Raw genomic sequence first — 23,708 nt, forward strand, 5'->3', positions numbered from 1 at the left:
GCTCTCTTGTTTTGTTGATGGTTTCTTTTGCTGTGCAGAAGCTTTTTATTTTGATGTAGTCCCATTTGTTTATTTTCTCCTTAGTTTCCATTGTCCTAGGAGCTGTATTGGTAAAGATATTGTTATGATATGTGTTTGATATTTTACTGCCTGTGGATTCTTCTAAGATTTTTATGGTTTCCCGTCTTACATTCAAGTCCTTTATCCATTTTGAGTTTATTTTTGTGTATGGTGTAAGTTGTGGGTCTAGTTTCATTTTTTGCATGCATCTGTCCAATTTTCCCAGCACCATTTATTGAAGAGACTGTCTTGCCTCCATTGTATGCTCTTGCCTCCTTTTTCAAATATTAATTGAGCGTAATGGCGTGGGTCAATTTCTGGGTTCTCTGTTCAGTTCCATTGGACTGTATGTCTGTTCTTGTGCCAGTACCAGACAGTTTTGAGAACAGTGGCTTTGTAATATAGCTTGATATCTGGTATTGTGATCCCTCCAACTTTTATCTTCTTTCTCAAGATTGCTGTGGCTATTCGGGGTCTTTCTTTCTTTCTTTCTTTCTTCTTTCTTTCTTTCTTTCTTTCTTTCTTTCTTTCTTTCTTTCTTTCTTTCTTTCTTTCTTTCTCTTTCTTTTATTCCAGATGAATTTTTGGAGAGTTTGTTCTAGGTCTATGAAATATGCTGTGAGTATGTTAATGGGGATTGCATAGAATATATAGATTGCTTTGGGTGGTATGGACATTTTAATGATGTTGATTCTACCAATCCATGAACATGGTATATTCTTCCATTTGTTTATGTCTTCCTCTATCTCTTTTTTCAATATCCTGTAGTTTTCTGAATACAGGTTTTTTGCCTCCTTAGTTAAGTTTATTCCTAGGTATCTTAAATTTTTTTGTTGCAATGGTAAATGGGATTTTTTTTAAGTTTCACTTTGTGTGAGTTCATTATTGGTGTATAAAAAAGCCATAGATTTCTGGGTGTTAATTTTGTATCCTGCTACATTGCCAAAATCATTTATTAGTAGTTTTTTTATGGAGCCTTTAGGGTTTTCTATGTACAGTGTCATCTGTGAATAATGACAGTTTTACTTCTTCTTTTCCAATTTGAATGCCTTTTATTTCTTTTTCTTGTCTGATAGCTATAGCTAGCACTTCCAGTACTATGTCAAACAGGAGTGGTGAAAGTGGGCATTCCTGTCTTGTTCTGGTTCTTAGAGGAACTGGTTTTAGTTTTTGCTCAATGAGTATGATGTTGGCTGTATGTTTTTCATATAAGGCTTTTATTATGTTGAGGCATGATCCCTCTATTCCCACTTTTCTGAGAGTTTCTATTAGGAAAGGGTGTTGGATATTGTCAAATGCTTTTTCTGCATCAATTGACATGATTATGTGATTTTTTTTTATCTCTCAATTTGTTTATGTGATATATCACGTTTATTGATTTGTGGATATTGTACCATCATTGTATCCCCAGAATAAATCCCACTTGGTCATGATGTATGATCTTTGTAATGTAATGCTGGATCCAATTTGCTAGAATTTTTTTATATATATTTTATTGATTTTTTACAGAGAGAAAGGGAGAGGGATAGAGAGTTAGAAACATCGATAAGAGAGAAACATCGATCAGCTGCCTCCTGCACACCCCCTACTGGGGATGTGCCCGCAACCAAGGTACATGCCCTTGACAGGAATTGAACCCGGGACCTTTCAGTCCGCAGGCTGATGCTCTATCCACTGAGCCAAACCGGTTTCGGCAATTTGCTAGAATTTTGTTGAGGATTTTAGCATCTATGGTCATCAGGGATATTGACCTGCAATTCTCTTTCTTTGTAATGTCTTTATCTGGTTTTGGAATTAAGGTAATAGTGGCTTCATAGAAAGAGCTTGGAAGTGTGCCTTCTCTTGAATTTTTTGGAATAGTTTGAGGATAGGTTTTATTTCTTCTTTGAATGTTTGGTAAAACTCCCCTGTGAAGCTATCTGGCCCAGGGCTTTTGTTTGCTAGAAGTTTTTTGATTACTGCTTCAATTTCCTCTGTAGTAATCAGCCTATCCACATTGTTTTTTTTATTCTTCCTGATTTAGTTTTGGAAGGTTGTATTTTTCTAGGAACATGTCCATTTCTTCTAGGTTGACCAGTTTGTTGGAATAGAGTAGTTCATATTATTTTTTTTTTTACAACCTTTTGTATTTCTATGGGATCTGTTTTTATTTTGCCTCTTTCATTTCTGATTTTGTATATTTGGCTCCTCTCTCTTTGCTTCTTGGTGAGCCTGGCTAGAGGTTTATCAATCTTGTTTATCCTTTCAAAGAACCAGCTGTTAGTTCTATTGATCATTTGTATTGTTTGTGTATTTTTTTTGTCTCTATGTCATTTATTTCCACTCTGATCTTTATTATTTCCTTCCTTCTGTTCACTCATTTATTACCAGTTTTTCTTGTTTTTTGTTTTTGTTTTTGTTTTTTTGAGGTAGGCCTATAATGCTATGAATTTTCCACTCAGGACTGCTTTCACTGTGTCCATAGATTTTGGATTTTTGTGTTTTCATTGTCCTTTATTTCCTGGATGTTTTTTTATTTCTCCTTTGATCTCTTTGGTAACCAATCATTGTTTAATTACATTCTATTTAGCCTCTGAGTGTTTGGAAATTTTTTATTGTTTTTAATGCAGTTGATTTCTAATAGTATTCTATTGTAATTTCTAAGATGCTTGACATGATTTCAATCTTCTTGAATTTGAAGAGACTTTGCCTGTGTCCCAATATGTGGTCTATCTTTAAAAATGCCCCATGTGCTATTTGAGAAGAATTTACATTCCGTAGCTTTGGGGTAAAATGTTCTGAAGATGCCAATTAAGTCCATCTGATCTAGTGAGTCATTTAGGATAGATGTTTCTTTGTTGATTTTTTGTCTAGTGGATTTATCTGGTGGTGTCAATGGGGTATTAAAGTCCCCTACTATGAATGTATTGCTGTCTATTTCTTCCTTGATATCTTCTAGAAGTTTTTTTTTTAATGTATTTGGGTGATCCTGCATTGCTTGCACATATGTTTACCAGAATTATATCCTCTGGTTGTATTGATCCCTTTGTATTATGAAGTGGCCTTCCTTATCTTTTGTTATGGCCTTCACTCTGAGGTCTATTTAGTCAAATATAAGTATTGTTACCCTAACTTTTTTCATTTCCATTTATCTGAAAAATATTTTTCCATCCCTTCACTTTTAGTCTGTGTGAGCCCCTTGTTCTGAGGTGAGTTTCTTGTAGACAGCATATATATGGGTCATGTTTTCCTATCCATTCAGCCACTCCATATTTTTTTGATTGGAGCATTTAATCCATTTACTTTTAAGGATATTATTTATAGGTACTTTTTTGTAGTCATTTTTATTTTTTATGCCTTTGTTCCTTCTTCTCTTTCTATTTCTTCTTTTTACAACAGTCCCTTAGGCATTTCTTGCATTGCTGGCTTTGTAGTGATAAACTCCCTTAGACTTTTTTTTGTCTGCAAAGCTCCTGATTTCCCCTTCAATTTGGATGACAGTCTTGCTGGATAGAGTAGTCTTGGATTCAGTCCCTTGTTTTACATCACTTTGTATACTGTATTTTTCTGTGTATAAGACACACCCATGTATAAGATGCCTGCCACTTTTCCAACCAAACATTAAGAAATCAATATTTGAAACATTTTTTCTGGTTTTCCTCTTAAATCCTTCTTCTTTATGGCATTAAGCAGTTGTTCTTCCTTTTTTCTCCACTGTCTGATCATACACTCAGTGGGACGAGGTCCAAATTGTCTCTCTGCAACTCAATACCATGCTCTTTTGCATAGCTGATTACATTCATTTTGAATTTTGCAGGGTAAGACAATCACTTACCAGTATTTATCTTTTTATTTTTTGACATCTTTATGGGCTCAGAATGCTCTGGTCCCTGTTGCATCTGTGCACTCTCCACCTCCACCTCCACCTCCACCTTTACCTCTAATTACGGCATCAACAATAAGGCTCATGATTAAGGAAGCCTGTTTGACAAGGTATGGGCAGCTACACACATGTTTGGCTCCCTCCTCACCTGACTTCCGTGTATAAGACACCCCTTGATGTTAAGTCTAACCATTTTTTTAAAAAGTGCCTTATACACAGGAAAATACGGTACTTCATTCCATTCCCTTTTGGCCTGATGTGTTTCTGTTAAGAAATCAGTTGATAATCTAATGGGATATCACTTGTAGGTAACTCTCTGTCTCTCTTTGGCAGCCTTTAAGATTGCCTCTTTGTCATTAACATTTGCCATTGTAATTACAATGAGTCTTGATGTGGGTCTTTTTGGGTTCATCTTGTTTGGAATGCTCTGTGCTTGTGTGACATTTTTCTTCCCCAAATCAGGAAGGTTTTCTGTCATTATTTCTTCAAATAGGTTTTCTAACCCTTGCTCCTTTTCTTGTCCTTCTGGCACCTCTATTATACGTATGTTACTTTGTTCCATGTTGTCCTAAAGCTCCCTTAGACTCTCCTCCTGCTTTCTGCTTTTTTTTCCCCACTTGCTATTTGGATTGGGTGTGTTTTCTGCCCTGTCTTCTAACTCACTAATTCAGTCCTCCGCTTCTTCTAGTCCATTGTTGAAACCTTCCATTTTTTTTTTATTGTAGTTATATCATTATTGATTTCCTCTTGATTCTTACATAAGTTGCTGATTTTCTCATCCATCTGGTTTAGGAACTGTATAACCCAGTGATGGCGAACCTCTGACACGCGTGTGTAGCCATTTTTGATGACACACGGCCGCTGAGGCGGCCGCATGCCGAGGATGAAACATTTATGTTATTTAAACTATAAATATCGCGAAATAATGTTTTTTCCTCAAAGTGACACACTACCTGAGTTATGCTCAGTTTTTTGGCGAAGTTTGACACACCAAGCTCAAACGGTTGCCCATCACTGGTATAACCCTTACTCTGAAATCTTTTTCTGACATACTGCATGCCTGTTTCATTTAGTTCCTTTTCTGGAGATTTCCCCCTTTTCTTTCTTTGGGGGTTGTTTCTTTGTCTCCCCGTTTTTGCTCTCACTGAAGGGTCCAGTCACCAAGTTACATGGGGCCTGTAGCTGAAGTGGCAGGTTGGTGGTAGGGTTGCCACTCCGAGAATCACAGGAGGGCCCAGGTGCCAAGTCATGAGTGGGGCTTGTGGCTGAAGCAGTGGCCTTGGTGGGAGGGGAGCGTACTCCATGGCTCCTAGGAGCCTGTGGCTGAGGAGGCTGTTTCTAGTGTCTGTGGGTCTGCAGACAAGGTAGCAGGTCTTTGGTTGGAGTGGCTGTAGGGTCCCTATGTTGTTTGAGGCCAGTCTGGGTGGTAATGAGGCTGGGCTCCCAGTCATAGCCGCTCTCCCTTTCAAGAAGGCGTGGTTTCTGTGCCATGGCAGGCTGCCCCAGGAGTGTTCGCAGTCGTAGCAGGGACTCCCCATCCAGGAGAGCCCATTCTGCTGGCTCCCCAGACTCCTGCAGGATCCAAATGTTTCTCACACACACACCACACACACACACACACACACACACACACACACACACACACACATCCTCACACTCTCCTTTTGCTCCCTCACTCACTCACACTCTCACCCTCACTGCTATCCTGCCAGCTGCCATCTTGACTCCCCCTTGCCTTAAAGCAGGATTTTAGAAGTTGGGCTGTCATACAGTCACAAAAAGTCCTAAGCCTAACTCCCAGGGAGTTCTGAAGCTGCAAGAGCCTTTCAGAGTGGGCCCAAGGTAGGGTGGGGTTCAGGACCTTGCTAGCATTACACTGGGCTGGCACTGGACAAGTTCCTCCTGGGAAGTGGGGTGAAATGGGTGAGCAGCCCGCCTCACCTAAGGCATTTCCAGAGGAGGGCTTACAGCCGAGGCTGTCAACAGCAACATTCCCAGCAACTGAGGGAATAAATTCTTCAGTCCCAAATGGAGAATTCTAGGTGGATCAGAACAGCTCCCCCTACAGGTGTGCTCTTCTAGTCACTGGGAATACATATATTTTCAGGTGGAAGAAAACAAACAGATTTTAAAAATTCATCATCTCCTAACTTTCATTAATTCAGCTGATTCAACATTTTGATTTATAAACTTTCCTCCTTCAACTAAACATTCCATTATAATCAGGAAGGGAAAGGTTATGTTGTAGTAGGATCTTATCAACCTGCATTAAAAATTAAATCTCAGTGGCTTAATTCAATAAAAGGGACTCAATTCCATAGCCCTTCAAGGGCCTCAGGTTATGGAGTTCCATCTTGTACACCATCACCTCAACAACGGCTTCCAGAAGAAGACAAAGCAGACACAGCTAACACCCACTTTCAAGTTCCACTGGCTGGTACTAGTCATATGATCCCAGCCTAACCCTGGGCGAGGCTGGGAAATATGCAGAAGCTTATAGAATACTAGAGGCCCAGTGCATGATTTAATCATGCACCTGGTGCACCGGCGGGCCGGCTGTCCGCCAGTGCACCAGGCCTTCCGAAAGCCTCCTGCGCGGCGGAGGCTTTCGAAAGGCCTTGTGCCGGAGCAGACAGCTGGTCAGCTCCCCCACTTTGGCTTTTGATCGCGGGGGAGCTGGCCGGCTGTCCGCCGGTGCGCCAGGCCTTCCGAAAGCCTCCGGCGCGGCGGAGGCTTTCGAAAGGTCTTGTGCCGGAGCAGACAGCAGGCCAGCTCCCCCGCTTTGGCTTTTGATCGCGGGGGAGGTGGCCGGCTGTCTGCCGGTGCGCCAGGCCTTCCGAAAGCCTCCGGCGCAGCCATGGCACAGACGCTGAGCGTCCTGCTGGCCCAATCAGCTACCCCGGCCACCCTGAGTCCCGCCCCCTGTGCCTCCTGCTGGCCCAATCGTGGGCGTAGCGGAGTGATGGTAATTTACATATTACCATTTTATTATGTAGGATTAGTAAGCACCTCTGATATGATTGAAGGTAAGGTCAAATGCTCATGAGCAGTAGGTTGTTCTCTAGTATGCCCATAGACTAGTCTCCAAGGTATATGTCTACTAAGACTCAGGTTTTTTGTTGGCAAACTTGTTTTTATAAGATTTACTTTATCAGAGAAAACAAGATGGCGGCATAGGTTAAACACCTAACCTATAGCCTGGCACAACAATTTCAAAAATACAACTAAAAGTCAAAACGGACATCATCCAGAACCACAGGAAAGCTGGCTGACTGAAATGCCCACAACTAGAAGGAAAGAGAAAACCACAAGGAATATCAGAGGAGCCGTAAAAGCCTGAGGTATGGAGACACGGGCGGAGACACGAGCACTCGCGCGTGTGGGGAGGATGGAGCTGGAGAGGAAGGGGCGGCTGACGGCCCGGCCGGCGTTCTCTAGCAGGAAGGAGATAAAAGTTCCAGATTGCGCTGAACCCCAGCTCCGACTGCACTGAACCCCAGTTCCGGGCGAAACCCTGGAAAGCCAGGATCATGCTGGGGGAATCTGGGCTGTGGGGCGGAAACACAGAGGAGCGGCAAAAGGCAGAGCTCCGGAGGCGCACACGTGAATGCGCGCAGAGGACGGACTGTTGCCTGTGCCGCTGAATTGCCCTGGCGGGGAGGAGACAGGGGCTCCAGACAGTGCTGAACCCCAGTTCCGACTGCACTGAACCCCAGTACCGGGCAAGACCCTGGGAAGCCAGGCTCATACTGGAGGAATCTGGGCTGTAAGGCAGAAATGCAGAGGAGCGGCGAAAGGCAGAGCACCGGAGGCGCGCATGGGAATGCGTGCAGAGGACGGTCTGTTGACTGTGCCGCTGAATTGCCCTGGTGGGAAGGAGACAAAAGCGCCAGACTGCGCTGAGCCCCAGTTCCGACTACACTGAAACCCAGTTCTGGGCGAGAATCTGGGAATCCAGATTCATTGGCGGAGAGACTAGACTGTTTGGCAGCGGGCGAAACTCCAGGGAGCTTTTTTAGCAGAGGTGTTTGCAGGGAGTACAGAGGGACACTGAGACACAGGAACCTCATAGGGCGGGGCTGACAGGAAGCCAAGGCTGTAGGCTCCACCCTGAAACTCCGCCCCATCCAAGCTGAGCACAGAGGCTTTTACAATTTTGCAAGTCTAGTTGAATAAGGCTGTCTCCCGGCATAGACACAGCTGATCCTCACAGCCAATTGGACTGGAGGTCAAATCCTCCCAGTGTACCAACAGCAATCAAGGCTAAACAACACCAAGACTTTGCACTCAGCCCACAAAGTGGGGTATCAAGAGCGACCACCTAGGGAGATTGGGGAAGCTGAGCTATAGGGAGACAGCCAAAAGGTGAAGACACCGAAGCAGGTCATGAATAGAAGGGATGAAGGAAAGTAAACTAATGGACGACACAGTGTTCAGAACCACATTTATAAGGTTACTTAAGAATCTTCTGGAGGACCAAGATGGCGGCATAGGGCAGACGCCTGATTGTTGCCTACCACAACAATTTTAAAACTACAACTGGAAAACAGAGCAGACACCATCCAGAACAATGGCCGGAGGAAATGCTGAGAAGAAATTGACCGATGGGAGTTGGGATCGGGAAGACGAGGCCCCGCTGGGCCCCGGATTCAGGTGCGCTCGCCCAGCGACTGGTGGCCGCTGCAGACCCGAGTGCCGCCGCAGCGACCTCAGACCAGCCCGCCGCCGCGCACAGGGCACACCGGAGCTTCGCCAAGCCCGCAGCCCAGCGAGTTCTGCAGCAGCCACCCCGGAGCTTTGAGAAAATGGCTGAAGGAATTGCTGAGAGGGAATTGACCGACAGGAATTGGGATCAAGAAGACGAAACCCCGCTGAGTCCCGGGTCCGGGCGAGGCCATGCGCCCCTGGGTCTGGGTGAGGCCACGCGCCCCTGGGTCCGGGTGAGGCTGGGTCCTGGGTCCGGGTGAGGCCGTGCGCCCCCAGGTCTGGGCGAGGCCGTGCGCCCCTGGGTCCCGGTGAAGCTGGATTCTGGGTCCGGGTGAGGCTGTGCGCCCCTGGGTCCGGGAGAGGCCACATGCCCCTGGGTCTGGGTGAGGCCACGCGCCCCTGGGTCTGGGTGTAGCTGAATCCCGGGTCCGGGTGAGGCTGTGCGCCCCTGGGTCCGGTTGGGGCTGGGTCCCGGGTCCGGGTGGGGCTGTGCCCCTGGGTCTGGGAGAGGCCACGCGCCCCTGGGTCCGGGTGGGGCTGGATCCCGGGACCGGGTGAGGCCGCGCCCCTGGGTCCGGGAGAGGCCGCACGCCCCTGGGTCCGGGTGAAGCTGGATCCCGGGTCTGGGTGAGGCCGTGCGCTCCCGGGTCCGGGTGGGCCTGTGCCCCTAGGTCCAGGAGAGGCCACGTGCCCCTGGGTCCGAGTGGGGCTGCATCCCGGGACCGGGTGAGGCCGTGCACACCTGGGTCCGGGTGAGGCTGTGTGCCCCTGGGTCCGGGTGGAGCTGGGTCCCGGGTCCGGGTGGGGCCGTGCCCCTGGGTCTGGGAGAGGCCACGCGCCCCTGGGTCCGAGTGGGGCTGGATCCTGGGACCGGGTGAGGCCGCGCCCCGGGGTCCGGGAGAGGCTGTGCACCCCTGGGTCCAGGTGAAGCTGGATTCCGGGTCCGGGTGAGGCCGTGCGCCCCTGGATCTGGATGAGGCTGGGTCCTGGGTCCAGGCGAGGCTGCGCGCCCCTGGGTCCGGGTGAAGCTGGATCCTGGGTCCAGGTGAGGCCGTGTGTCCCTGGATCTGGGTGAGGCTGGGTCCCGGGTCCGGGTGAGGCCACGCCCCTGGGTCCGGGAGAGGCCGTGCACCCCTGGGTCCGGGTGAAGCTGGATCCCAGGTCCGGGTGAGGCCGTGTGTCCCTGGATCCGGGTGAAGCTGGATCCCGGGTCCGGGTGAGGCCATGCACCCCTGGATCCGGGAGAGGCCGCGCCCCTGGGTCCGGGTGAGGCCGCGCCCCTGGGTCCGGGAGAGGCCGCGTGCCCCTGGGTCTGGGTGTAGCTGAATCCCAGGTCCAGGAGAGGCCGTGCACCCCTGGGTCCTGGTGAAGCTGGATTCCAGGTCCGGGTGAGGCCGTGCGCCCCTGGATCCAGATGAGGCTGGGTCCCGGGTCCGGGCGAGGCCGCGTGCCCCTGGGTCCGGGTGAAGCTGGATCCCAGGTCCGGGTGAGGACGTGTGTCCCTGGATCCGGGTGAGGCTGGGTCCCGGGTCCGGGTGAAGCTGGATCCCGGGTCCGGGTGAGGCCATGCACCCCTGGATCCGGGAGAGGCCGCGCCCCTGGGTCTGGGTGAGGCCGCGCCCCTGGGTCCGGGAGAGGCCGCGCGCCCCTGGGTCTGGGTGTAGCTGAATCCCAGGTCCGGGTGAGGCCGTGCGCCCCTGGATCCGGGTGAGGCTGGGTCCCAGGTCCGGGTGAGGCCGTGCGCCCCTGGATCCGAGTGAGGCTGGGTCCCGGGTCCGGGTGAGGCCGCGCCCCTGGGTCCGGGAGAGGCCACACGCCCCTGGGTCTGGGTGAGGCCATGCGCCCCTGGGTCTGGGTGTAGCTGAATCCCGGGTCCGGGTGAGGCTGTGCGCCTCTGGATCCGGGTGAGGTCATGTGCCCCTGGATCTGGGTGAGGCTGGGTCCCGGGTCCGGGTGAGGCCGTGCCCCTGGGTCCGGGAGAGGCCACGCCCCCCTGGGTCCGAGTGGGGCTGGATCCTGGGACCGGGTGAGGCCGCGCCCCGGGGTCCGGGAGAGGCTGTGCACCCCTGGGTCCAGGTGAAGCTGGATTCCGGGTCCGGGTGAGGCCGTGCGCCCCTGGATCTGGATGAGGCTGGGTCCTGGGTCCAGGCGAGGCTGCGCGCCCCTGGGTCCGGGTGAAGCTGGATCCTGGGTCCAGGTGAGGCCGTGTGTCCCTGGATCTGGGTGAGGCTGGGTCCCGGGTCCGGGTGAGGCCACGCCCCTGGGTCCGGGAGAGGCCGTGCACCCCTGGGTCCTGGTGAAGCTGGATTCCAGGTCCGGGTGAGGCCGTGCGCCCCTGGATCCAGATGAGGCTGGGTCCCGGGTCTGGGCGAGGCCGCGTGCCCCTGGGTCCGGGTGAAGCTGGATCCCAGGTCCGGGTGAGGCCGTGTGTCCCTGGATCCGGGTGAAGCTGGATCCCGGGTCCGGGTGAGGCCATGCACCCCTGGATCCGGGAGAGGCCGCGCCCCTGGGTCCGGGTGAGGCCGCGCCCCTGGGTCCGGGTGAGGCCGTGCGCCCCTGGATCCGGGTGAGGCTGGGTCCCAGGTCCGGGTGAGGCCGTGCGCCCCTGGATCCGAGTGAGGCTGGGTCCCGGGTCCGGGTGAGGCCGCGCCCCTGGGTCCGGGAGAGGCCACACACCCCTGGGTCTGGGTGAGGCCATGCGCCCCTGGGTCTGGGTGTAGCTGAATCCCGGGTCCGGGTGAGGCTGTGCGCCTCTGGATCCGGGTGAGGTCATGTGCCCCTGGATCTGGGTGAGGCTGGGTCCCGGGTCCGGGTGAGGCCGTGCCCCTGGGTCCGGGAGAGGCCACGCCCCCCTGGGTCCGGGTGAAGCTGGATCTCAGGTCCGGGTGAGGCCGTGCGCCCCTGGATCTGCGTGAGGCTGGGTCCCGGGTCCGGGTGAGGCCGCGCCCCTGGGTCCGGGAGAGGCCACGCGCCCCTGGGTCCAGGTGAGGCCACGCACCCAGGGGCCTGGGTGATGCTGGGTCCCAGGTCCGGGTGAGGCCGCGCGCCCCTGAGTCCGGTGAAGCCACGCCCCTGCGTCCGGGCAACACCAAACTAGAGGGAGTCAGACCTGCATTACCACCATTTGTCCACCATCCAGAGCTGAAAAGTCAGTGCCGACATGTACACATAAGGAACTGGTGGACATTGAAATTGGGTCTCAAAAGAACTGTTGGTCCAGAAAGAAACTTACTACAGGCTGATTCATTTGCCTGTCAGCATAACTATTATTGCTCGTCTCACATTCGGTTCTTATAAGTATATTTCTAGTAACACATGATCTCACTCATCTAGGGGAAATGATGAACAACATAGACTGATGAACAAGAACAGACCCAGAAACAAGTAGGCATCGATCGGACTGTCGGGCCTCAGAGGAAGGGTAGGGGAGGGTGGGGTTAGGGGGGAGAGATCAACCAAAGGACTTGTGTGCATGCATACGAGCCTAACCAATGGTTAAGTTCAACAGGGGGTTGGGGCATCCATGGGGAGGGGTGTGGGATGGGAATGGGGGAATGAGGACAAATATGTGACACCTTAATCAATAAAGAAATTTAAATAAATAAATAAATAAATAAATAAATAAATAAATAAATAAAAAGATTTACTTTATCAATTAAAGATTATATTATGCAATGAAATCTGGGTGCAAAAAATACTTGTTTGTATGAAGCTGTCACTGGAAGGGAAGAAGACTCTGACCCTCTCATTGAAAAGAATCTCCCAGCATGAGGCCAGTGTGGCAGTGTGGAACCAGAAGAATGCCCTATCATATACTCTAGCACTTACCCTTCTAATAGTGCTTATGTTTCAACTAGAAAAGTCCAATTTCAATGTCTCCCTCAGCTCTGGGTCTGGTTAAGTATCCAGTCCTGCCTCTCATCTTTGCAGGGTCAAAAGCAAAGAGCTACACATAGAGAGCATGGGTTCCCCGGACACCCACACATGTCTTGTTGCCGGTGGAAATGGAGTCCTTGTGGTTTTGCAAGAAAAGCAGTGTGGGACCATGCATGGGAGGATGAGGTAGGGTGGTGAGGTTTATTGAAGCTGGAGCAAACACAAAGGACTCTCCAAGGTTTAGCTCCGCCCTGCTGTGGAAGAAATCCAGCCTTGTCTTCATCAAGCCCAGAACAAAGGCCAAGGTCCAGAGATTCTGCGCCATTGGTTCAGTCCATTTCAAAGCTTAGTCCAGGTCAAATTTTGTCCCTGTTGGGCTAGTGCAGTCTCTCTTCCCAGCTGGGCTCTGGCTGGTGCTACCTTATTATATCCAGGCTGGTGTTTGGAGCCCACAATGCTGTGGGGCCCCAGGTGGCTGCTAGGCCTGCATGGCTGTATGGAGAGAGAACACAGGAACTAACAGGAAAAGCACATGTCACACACACACACACACACACACACAGGGGAGGGAGAGGGGGGAGATATATATATATATATATATACTATATATACTAGAGGCCTGGTGCATGAATTTGTGCACAGGTAGGGTCCCTCGGGGTGGCCTGTGGGGACCAGACCTCAGCTTGTGCCCCCACCCTCATAGGCCTGCAGCCCCACCTGGCACCCTGCCGTGGCCTGGTGCTGCCCCCTTATCTGCTGTACCATCTTGCCTGCGGGTTGATTGATCGGGGTCAGGCCCCCCGCCCAGCTCCTCAGCACCTGGGAGCCAGGTGGCAGTCCCATCCCCTGTCGCTGCCACTGGTCGCCATCTGTGAGGCAATCAGTGGGGCGATCAGACCCCCACTCACACCCACCTTGGCCTCGCGCTGTCCGCTCACCTGCTCCACCATCTCGCTGCGGTCCTGCTCTCTTCAGGGCCCATCGGGGCCAGCAGTACTTCCACTGCTGCCCTCTGCCAGCATTGTGTCGCCGACACCTGCTATGTTATGCACTGCCCCCTGGTGGTCAGTGCACATCATAGCAACTCCAAGTTGAACTCCATTTGCATAGTAGGCTTTTATTATATATTAGAGGCCTGGTGCACGAAATTCTTGCACGGGGGGTGGGGTTGTCTCTCAGCCCAGCCTGCACCCTCTCCAATCTGGGACCCCTTGAGGGATGTCCGACCGTCCATTTAGGCCCGATCCCAATGAGATCAGGCCTAAATGGGCGGTCGGACATCCCTCTCACAATCCAGGACTGCTGGCTCCCAACCGCTTGCCTGCCTCTGCCTTATTGCCCCTAACCGCTTCTGCCTGCCAGCCTGATCACCCCCTAACCACTCCCCTGCCAGCCTGATCAACGCCTAACTGCTCCCCGGCTGGCCCATTTGCCCCTAACTGTCCTCCCCTGCAGGCCTGGTCACCCCCAACTGCCCTCCCCGGCTGGCCTGATTGCCCACAACTGCTCTCCCCTGCAGACCTGGTCTCCCTCAACTGCCCTCCCCTGCAGGCCTGGGTCCCCCCCAACTGTCCTCCCATGCAGTCCTGGTTCCCCCCCTACGGCCCTCCCCTGTTGACCTGGTCTCCCCAACTGCCCTCCTCTGCCGGCCCGGTCACCCCTAACTGCCCTCCCTGCTTGCCTGATCACCCACAACTGCCCTCCCCTGCAGGCCTGGTACCCCCAAACTGCCCTCCCTTTCTGGCCTGGTCTCTCCCAACTGCCCTCCTCTGCTGGCCTGGTCACCCCCAACTGCCTCCTCTGCTGGCCTGGTCACCGGGCCTGGTCACCCCTAAGTGGCCACAACTACACTCCCCTGCAGGGCATCTTGTGGTGGCTATCTTGTGTCCACATGGGGGCAGCCATCTTGTGTCTTGGAGTGATGGTCAGTTTGCATATTACTCTTTTATTAGATAGGGAGAGAGAGAGAGAGAGAGAGAGAGAGAGAGAGTTTTGGTAAAAAAAAAACTTCCTTTTATCATGACTTGTAATATTGTTGTGAAATTCTAATGACATAAATACCAAACAATAGGGAAACAAATCCTCTCTAATAAAATGGTAATATGCAAATTAACCATCACTCCGCTACATAAGCCACGCCCACCAGCCAATCAGGGCGAGTATGCAAATTAACCCCAATCCAAGATGGCTACAGCCACAGAGAGCAAGGTTTCCCAGGTAACAGAGGAAGCCAAGCTTTCCATAGCCGTTGCAGGCCTAAGCCTCCACTCAAGCTACAAAGTTTCAATTATAGAAGGTAAACAAATTCAAACAAATGGCGGCAGAATGGAGCTTGAGAGAGCAGGCCAGGGTTGCCGGCGGCAACAGGGGAAGCAAAGCTTTCCGCACACCCTGGCCGGGCCCACCCGCTTAAGGCTACAAAGTTTCAACTGTAGAAGGTGAATTAACTGCCACAGAAATGGCTGCCGGAGCCCCAGGCTTGGCTCCGCTCCAGGCTACAAAGTTTCAATTGTAGAAGGAAAATAAATTCCAGATACCAGGGCCTCCTCTTGGGTTGCCAGGGGGCGTGGCCGGCCTGCAAACCACCACAGGCCCCTCGCTCAGGCCGCCCCACGCCCCAAGGGAACCCCACCCTGATCAGGGACACCCTTCAGGGCAAACCAGCTGGCTCCCACCCGTGCACCAGGCCTCTATCTTATCTAAAAAAAGAGTAATATACAGATTGATCATCACTGCAACACACAATATAGCTGCCCCCATGTGGTCAAAGATCCTGCCCCCATGTGGACACAAGATGGCCACCACAAGATGGCCAGCAGGAGAGGGCAGTTTGGAGGCACCTGGCCTGCAAGGGAGGGCAGTTGTGAGGGACCAGGCCTGCAAGGGAGGGCAGTTGGAGGTGATCAACCCTGCAGGAGAGGGCAGTTAGGGGTGACCAGGCTGGCAGAGGAGGGAAGTTGGGGGCAAACAGGCTGGCAGGGGAGCAGTTAAGCATGAACCAGGCTGGCAGCGGAGTGGTTAGGGGGTGATCAGGCTGGCAGGCAGAAGCGATTAGGGGCAATCAGGAAGGCAGGCAGGCAAGCAGTTGGGAGCCAGCAGTCCTGGATTGGGATAGGGATGTCCGACTGCCCGTTTAGGCCCAATCCCACCAGGATCAGGCCTAAACGGGCAGTCGGACATTTCTCCAGGAGTCCCAGATTGGAGAGGGTACAGGCTGGGCTGAGGGACAACCCCCCGCCGTGCACGAATTTCGTGCACCGGGCTTCTAGTTTATACATAAAATACAAGTTTAAAAACATAAAATATTATGTACATTACATAGTATAATGGAAAATTTTTATAAAATAATCTTAAACAGAAAAGCAGAAAACCAAATTATCCAAATATGTGAGGACAAAGCTTGGAAAGGAAGTCACAAAACACAAAACAATGTGTTGAGTTAAATTGATAGTATTATGGTGACTTTAAAAAAATTAAAATTGTTAAAAATATTTTTACATATTTAAAAATGAGGGAAATGGCATCATATTGACGATATTTAATGTTAATTTCTTTTTTAGCTATAACAAACATATTCTTAATATATGAATTCAGGGTAAGAACTATTATAATAGGGCATGACTAAGAGTATGGTTTGCTCCCTACAAACCTTTTCACTCATGGCATTGAGTTTTTAGTAACATGGTCCTGGTGTATATAGAATCCACAGTCTTGCACCATGTATTTTCTTATCTATATTCTGGAGCCAGTCTACAGGTAATTAGACATTATTCATGCTGCTATCTCTGATTCAAAATGGCAGGTATAGCTATACATATCCAATTATTTTACTCACTGAAGATTGTGTCTGTTATCACATCAAAAACTGTACTATCAGAAAGAGGGTTTGTTCCCTGAAACCTTTTTAGGAAGCTAAATCTAACCATCTGTAGTAATGCTTTTGTGTTTTGTTTTGTTTTCTGCTTAGGAAATGATTGTTAACATATGGTAGTGTCAAATGATTTTTATCTTTCATTTAACAGGAAACAGCATGTCATGTCTTAAGTAGCCTGGAGATTGTTTGCTTTTGAAATTATGAATCACTAAAGGATAGTGTCTACTGCCCTTCATCATGCTGCCCTGCATTATACCAGAAAAATTCACAAATGTCCCTAAATTTATATGTAAAGTAATTTAAATAAAAACTTAGATAAGATACTGTTAGTTCAGATTTCAACCCCAAAAGTTTGATTACTATACTTGGTTGTATAGTAATCTTGAAAGGAGCCATAGAAAAGCCTACACTCTTGTTCAGATAAGGCTTTGGAGGACTAACTACATTATTTGCTATGACAATGGAAAAAAATCGCATTTTATGAAACATACTCATATGAGATGTCTTCCATTTGGGTGATAAAAATAGCTCTACCTAATGATCTTGGCATTTACACGGTTAGTTTACATTCTGTGTAGTTGAATAGACTGAAGGGATTAGACAACGTGAGTTCAAAGTCTCTCTGACCTTATATGCTTTTGAAATATTTTACATTGTTTAATAGCAGCGAGTAGCTCATTGTAAGATTTCTGGTTTCTTCATATGGATTATGGAAACAAATATTAATCACATGTTCTAATAAGTATGGATGCATTTATGGGTACAGAATACTTAAACTTGGACTCCTCTAGAAATCTAGGGCATATTATTTAATCTGGGATTAAAAAATTAATTGGCCCATGATTTCCACTTCTGACTTGAGCTCACTAGCAGCAGGCACAAGCCTAGCATTTGGTTAATATGATTTTTTTTTTAATGTATAGTTCCTCTGTCCACTAGCATGAGGCACAATGATCTAATCATAAGTCTTTTCTGAAAAGAAGGTAAAATATCCAGGGAGGCAAAGAGTGACTTTTTAAGTAACGATTGGTAATAAATAATGATAGTACATAACAGACATGACAGCCCAAAGTTAAATCATTTGAGAATTAATAATAATAATAATATTAATAATAACAATGTTTAATATTAATGTATTTCTAAGTCTCGTTACTTAAAATCAAGAAATAGCTAAAATGATCTATTTTTAATGAAAATGCACCATGAAAGTATTGAGCACATATTTTTTCTTTTTTACCTTTATTTTTATTGTTGGCATTGTTACAGATGTCCCCACTCCACACACCCCCTCTTGCCCACCTCCACTCAGTACCTGTACTCTCTTCCCTCTGGCCATCACCACAGTTGTCTGTGCCTATGGGTTATGCATATATGTTCTTTGACTAAACCCTTCCCTTTCTTTCATCCATTCCTCCCTTCCCACTCCTATCTAACAGCTGTCAGTCTGTTCCATGTATCCACGACTCTGTTTCTATTTCATCCATCAGTTTATTTTTTTATTAGGTTCCACATATATGTGAGATCATATGGTATTTGTCTTTCTCTGACTGACTTATTTCTCTTAGCATAGTACTCCCCAGGTCCATCCATACTGTCACAAAAGGCAAGAGTTCCTTATTTTTTAAAGCTGAGTAGTATTCCATCATGTAAATGCACCATGGCTTATTATTGTTAATCCTCACCCAAGGATATTTTTCCCATTGATTTTTAGAGAGAGAGTGGAAGGAGAGAGGTAGATAGATGAGAGATAGGCAGGTATAGATAGATAGGTAGATAGATAGATAGATAGATAGATAGATAGATAGATAGATAAACATCTATATGAGAGATACATCATCAGTTGCCTCCCTCATGCACCCCACTCAGAACTGGAGATCGAACCTACAATCCAGCTACATGCCCTTGACTGGGAATCCAACCCATGACCGTTGATACATTGGCTGATGCTCTAACCATTGAGAAACACTGGCCAGGCTGTATCTCAACGTTTTTATCCACTCATCTACTGATGGGAACCTGGGCTTCTTCCAAATCTTAGCTATTGTAAATAATGCTGCTAATGAACATCAGGTGCATATATTCTTTTGGATTGCTATTTCCGGATTCTTCATATATATTCTCAAAAGTGAGATCCCTGGGTCAAAATGCATTTTTAAACTTTCAAGGTAACTCCACACTGTTTTTCACAGTGGCTGCAACCAGTCTGCATTCTCACCAGCAGTGTACTAGGGTTCCCTTTTCTCCATATCCTCACCAGCACCTGCTTATTGATTTATTGATGATAGCCATTCTGGCAGGTGTACAACATAATGATTTGATATTGGTATATATTGTGAAATGATCACCACAGCGAGTCTAGTTAACATCCATCACCATACATAGTTATAAAAACATTTTTTAAAATGGTTGCTTTGTTAGAATATGAATCAAAACAAAGCCTAGCATTTGGGTAATATGTTTCTTTTTCTTTTTTAATGTATAATTTTTCTGCTCTCTATTTTCCCTTGAAAAATATTTGCTGAAGAAATGGAATTGTTTGTCTATTAGAACTTTCCATATTCTGGATCCTGTTGGTTGCATCCCCGTGATGTCATTTATTATGGGATTTGTGAGTTGGGCTCCAGAATATAACAGTAAAACCAAGTGTTAACATCTTTTGACACTTAGTATGAGTCAGGTTTTGTGTAAAGTGCTTGATTTGTAAAAAAATTTAATCCTTCAAAATTTCATAATTTGCATGTGGTAAGTACTAACCTGATATATTTTATGTGATTTTTTAATTATGTAGATTTTAAACAGTATGATATTAAATATGAATAGTCATACTTTATACACACAATCAGAAATAATCCCAGTAACTCAAATAATTATTCAAGAATCACATAATTTAAAGTCACAAAGACTGATTTCCAGCTTCATTTGCAATATTGTGATGTGGGGGGTCTCACTTAATTTTTAGCTGATTAAAAACTGTGGTCTTATTTTAAGAATTACTTTAAATTATGCTATTTTAAACTTATATAAAAACTTATGAATGAATCCCTTTAATGAAATGCAACTACCATTAAGTTTGCTTTCCTCAGTACTTCAAGGGAAAGGAGTCTGAGTAGGGCAGATTTGTGTGTTTCTGTGACACTGGTAATAATGCCATTCAATATAATTCTTATATTACAGTAACACACACACCACCTCCCAAATGCTGGGTTCTTACCTTATGGATCATTGAAATTTATTCAAAATGTTATTGCAAAATTTCTCAGTATATTTGTATGTTTTTAGTTGACTTACATTTTTTATACAAAAATGTTTATTTTACACATTTGGGATCATAATTGCTGATCTTTTAAAAATACACTTTATTTTAGAAAAGTTTTAAGTTCACAATGAAATTGAGTGGAAGGCACAGAGATTTCCATACACCCTCTGTCCCCACCATGCACAGCCTCCCCCATTATCTCCATCCCCTACCAGAGTGGTGCATTTGTCACAACTGATGAACCTACATTGACACATCATTATACTCAAAGTTCACAGTTGATATTAGGGTTCATCCTTTATGTTTGAACAAGTGTATGACATGTACCCATCATTATAGTGCCATACAGAGTATTTTCACTGCCATAAACATTCCCTGTGCTCTGTTACTTACATTATCAGGATTATTTCTGGTTCAGAGTCCCTGCATGTACTAATTCCTAGTCTGCATTTTTAATTACTCTCTTCTATATCACAGGTGGCTTTTCTCCTTGAATCTTCTCTACCTCCTTTCCAAAGTAAACAAACTTAAAGATCTGTTGTATATAGCTCTGTTGCATATAGCATACTAGTACTTAACAAAAAATTTATGGGTTAGAGAGGGAATATATTTTTCATTAGGGTGAAAACCCAAGGTCAAATATTACAATTTCTTGCCATATCAGCTTTTTTAGCAACCCCTCCAACAATGAAATGTTACTGATTGCTCTACCCTCTCTACTCTCTCAGCTTAACCCAATCTCAGCCTCTTGTCCCAAGAGGGAAAAAATCATCCAATCAACATGTGAAAAGAAATTCATCCATGGCTCCACATTTGAATCTCCTAAATTATTAAAGGGCTCAGAAAAACAAAAGTGTTTTCCATGTAATATGATCCATTAAAAATAAATTTGATACTGGATCCAGGTGAGGCTGGGTCCCGGGTCCGGGTGAAGCTGGATCCCGGGTCCGGGTGAGGCCGTGTGCCCCTGGATCTGGGTGAGGCTGGGTCCTGGGTCCGGGTGAGGCCGCGCCCATGGGTCCGGGAGAAGCCACGCGCCCCTGGGTCTGAGTGAGGCTGGATCCCGGGACTGGGTGAGGCTGCACACACCTGGGTCTGGGTGAGGCCACGTGCCCCTGGGTCCAGGTGAATCTGGATCCCGGGTCCAGGTGAGGCCGTGCGCCCCTGGATCTGGGTGAGGCTGGGTCCCGGGTCCGGGTGAGGCTGTGCGCCCCTGGGTCCGGGTGAGGCTGGATCCCGGGACTGGGTGAGGCCACACACACCTGGGTCCGGGTGAGGCCACGCGCCCCTGGGTCCAGGTGAAGCTGGATCCCGGGTCCGGGTGAGGCCGTGCACCCCTGGATCAGGGTGAGGCTGGGTTCCGGGTCCAGGTGAGGTCATGTGCCCCTGGATCTGGGTGAGGCTGGGTCCCGGGTCCGGGTGAGGCCGTGCCCCTGGGTCCGGGAGAGGCCACGCCCCCCTGGGTCCAGGTGAAGCTGGATCCCAGGTCCGGGTGAGGCCGTGCGCTCCTGGATCCGGGTGAGGCTGGGTTCCGGGTCCGGGTGAGGCCGTGTGCCCCTGGATCTGCGTGAGGCTGGGTCCCGGGTCCGGGTGAGGCCGCGCCCCTGGGTCCGGGAGAGGCCACGCGCCCCTGGGTCCAGGTGAGGCCATGCACCCAGGGGCCTGGGTGATGCTGGGTCCCAGGTCCGGGTGAGGCCGCGCGCCCCTGAGTCCGGTGAAGCCGCGCCCCTGCGTCCGGGCAAGACCAAACTAGAGGGAGTCGGACCTGCATTACCACCATTTGTCCACCATCCAGAGCTGAAAAGTCAGTGCCGACATGTACACATAAGGAACTGGTGGACATTGAAATTGGGTCTCAAAAGCACTGTTGGTCCAGAAAGAAACTTACTACAGGCTGATTCATTTGCCTGTCAGCATAACTATTATTGCTCGTCTCACATTCGGTTCTTATAAGTATATTTCTAGTGGCACATGATCTCACTCATCTAGGGGAAATGATGAACAACATAGACTGATGAACAAGAACAGACCCAGAAACAAGGAGGCATCGATCGGACTGTCGGGCCTCAGAGGGAGGGTAGGGGAGGGTAGGGGTAGGGGGGAGAGATCAACCAAAGGACTTGTGTGCATGCATACGAGCCTAACCAATGGTTAAGGACAACAGGGGGGTGGGGGCATCCGTGGGGAGGGGTGGGGGATGGGAATGGGGGGATGAGGACAAATATGTGACACCTTAATCAATAAAGAAATAAAAAAATAAATAAATTTGATAAAGATGTGGTACATATATATAAAATGAAATATTATTCCAGCCATAAAAAGAATGAAATCTTGCCATTTGTGACAACATAGATGGACTAGAGAGTATTATGCTCAGTGAAATAAGTCAGACAGAGAAAGACAAATACCATGTGATTCCACTTATTTGTGGAATCTAATGAACAAAGTAAATGAAAAAAACAACGTGGAAACTAATTAGTTAGGGAAGGAGAACATTTTAACAGTTGCTAGATGGGAGGGGGCTTGGGGAGATGGTTGAAAAAGAGGAAGGGATTAAGATGTACACTTTTCCAGTTATAAAAACAGTCATGGGGATGTAAAATACAGCATAGGAATATATAGTCAATAATCCATATATATATATAAAAGGCTAATATGCTAGGTGTCCCTCCGACTGTCTGACTGGTTGCTATGACACACACTGACCACCAGGGGCAGATGCTCAATGTGATAAAGCAACACTTGGCTTCCTCCAACTGGGACAAAGGCCCCACCACCACTCTGGAGTGACACACCACCAAATTGCAGCAGATACTGCCAGGAGAAAGGGCAAAGAGCAATATTAAAATATGTCTTCTAATTAATTTCCTTTCAATGTGCACAAATTTGTGCACCAGGCCTCTCGTATTGTAATAACTATGTATGATGCCAGATGGTATTGGATTTATTGGGGTGGTCACTTTGTAACTTATGCAATGTCTAATCACTATATTGTACTCCTGAAACTAATATAATATTGTATGCCAACTGTAGTTGAAACATTAAATAAATTATAAAAATAAAGCTATTGATGATGGATATAACTAGCAGTATTTTCTATGTATTTGTATACTGTGTGCAAAGCACTGCCTACATATCAAGTTATTCAAATTCTGTCAATAACTCTGCAAGGAAAGTATTATTGCTCCCATGTATGAATGAGAAAAAGGCACATAAATGTCAGCTACTTTACCCAGTGTTATAAAGTTTAAAATGCCAGCTATAACATGCTGCGTCCTGGATTTGGGTTTAACTTTCTTTGTACTGAACTATGCTGTATCAGTTATTCTGCTAGTATCTGTCTCTCCCAGTTACCTTTTAAGCTCCTGGAGGCAGATGGCATGGACAGGGACAGCCTCATACACCCTGTGGCAGTTCCATCATGCCATCCTAGGTGCAATGTGTGGACGCAGTCATGTGGGGTGGAAAGACTGAGGCAACGTGGGGAAAACAGTTGCAAAGGGCGGGATGTCGCCAAGTCAGATCACATACACTCTCAGGAGTGAAGTGTTGGGTGCACCCCGGAGAGCCAGAACATCCCTCTGTGTGTCCATCTCCCCTGCCAGGGTTTCCACTGGGAGACAGTGAATCCAGAGAAGGTCCATCACCCACTGCTGTTGCATTATCTCATCCCTGTGCACCGGGACGCTTTCTTCCTCACAGGCTCCCACTCCTTAGTGAGATGCTGTTCTGCTGCTCCCAGGTGTACAGGGACAAAAGGATTCAGTGAGACTGATTGGGCTTACCTGCCTGGACACACCATGCAGCCATATTGAGCCCCTGTCCCTCACATGCCAGGATGGCACAGGAAAATCCACAGGTTAGCTAGCAGGACTCATCCAGGAGGTGAGGCAAGCTACACTTGTATCCTAGGGACCCTGTATGTCCATGGTTTCTACTCCCACCTTTTTCCCAGTTGTTACTAACCTAAGTAAGGACAAAGCACTTGGTCCTCAGACACCTCATTATTGCCTCATTCCAATGCCCTCCTAACTGACTTCCATTTTTCTCCTGCCTAGAGAATTGCTATCTCC

At 48.0% G+C, this 23,708-nt stretch overlaps 1 protein-coding gene across 1 annotated transcript in view; it reads left to right on the forward strand.

Moving 5' to 3' along the window:
* The window catches only part of LOC307105296 (HLA class II histocompatibility antigen, DQ beta 1 chain-like), a 98,069-nt gene that overhangs the window by 28,494 nt on the left and 45,867 nt on the right, over nucleotides 1-23,708 (forward strand). The gene's annotated exons all lie outside the window — the stretch shown is intronic.

Source organism: Cnephaeus nilssonii (genome assembly GCF_951640355.1).
Source record: "Cnephaeus nilssonii genome assembly, chromosome: 9".
Classification (NCBI taxonomy): domain Eukaryota; kingdom Metazoa; phylum Chordata; class Mammalia; order Chiroptera; family Vespertilionidae; genus Cnephaeus; species Cnephaeus nilssonii.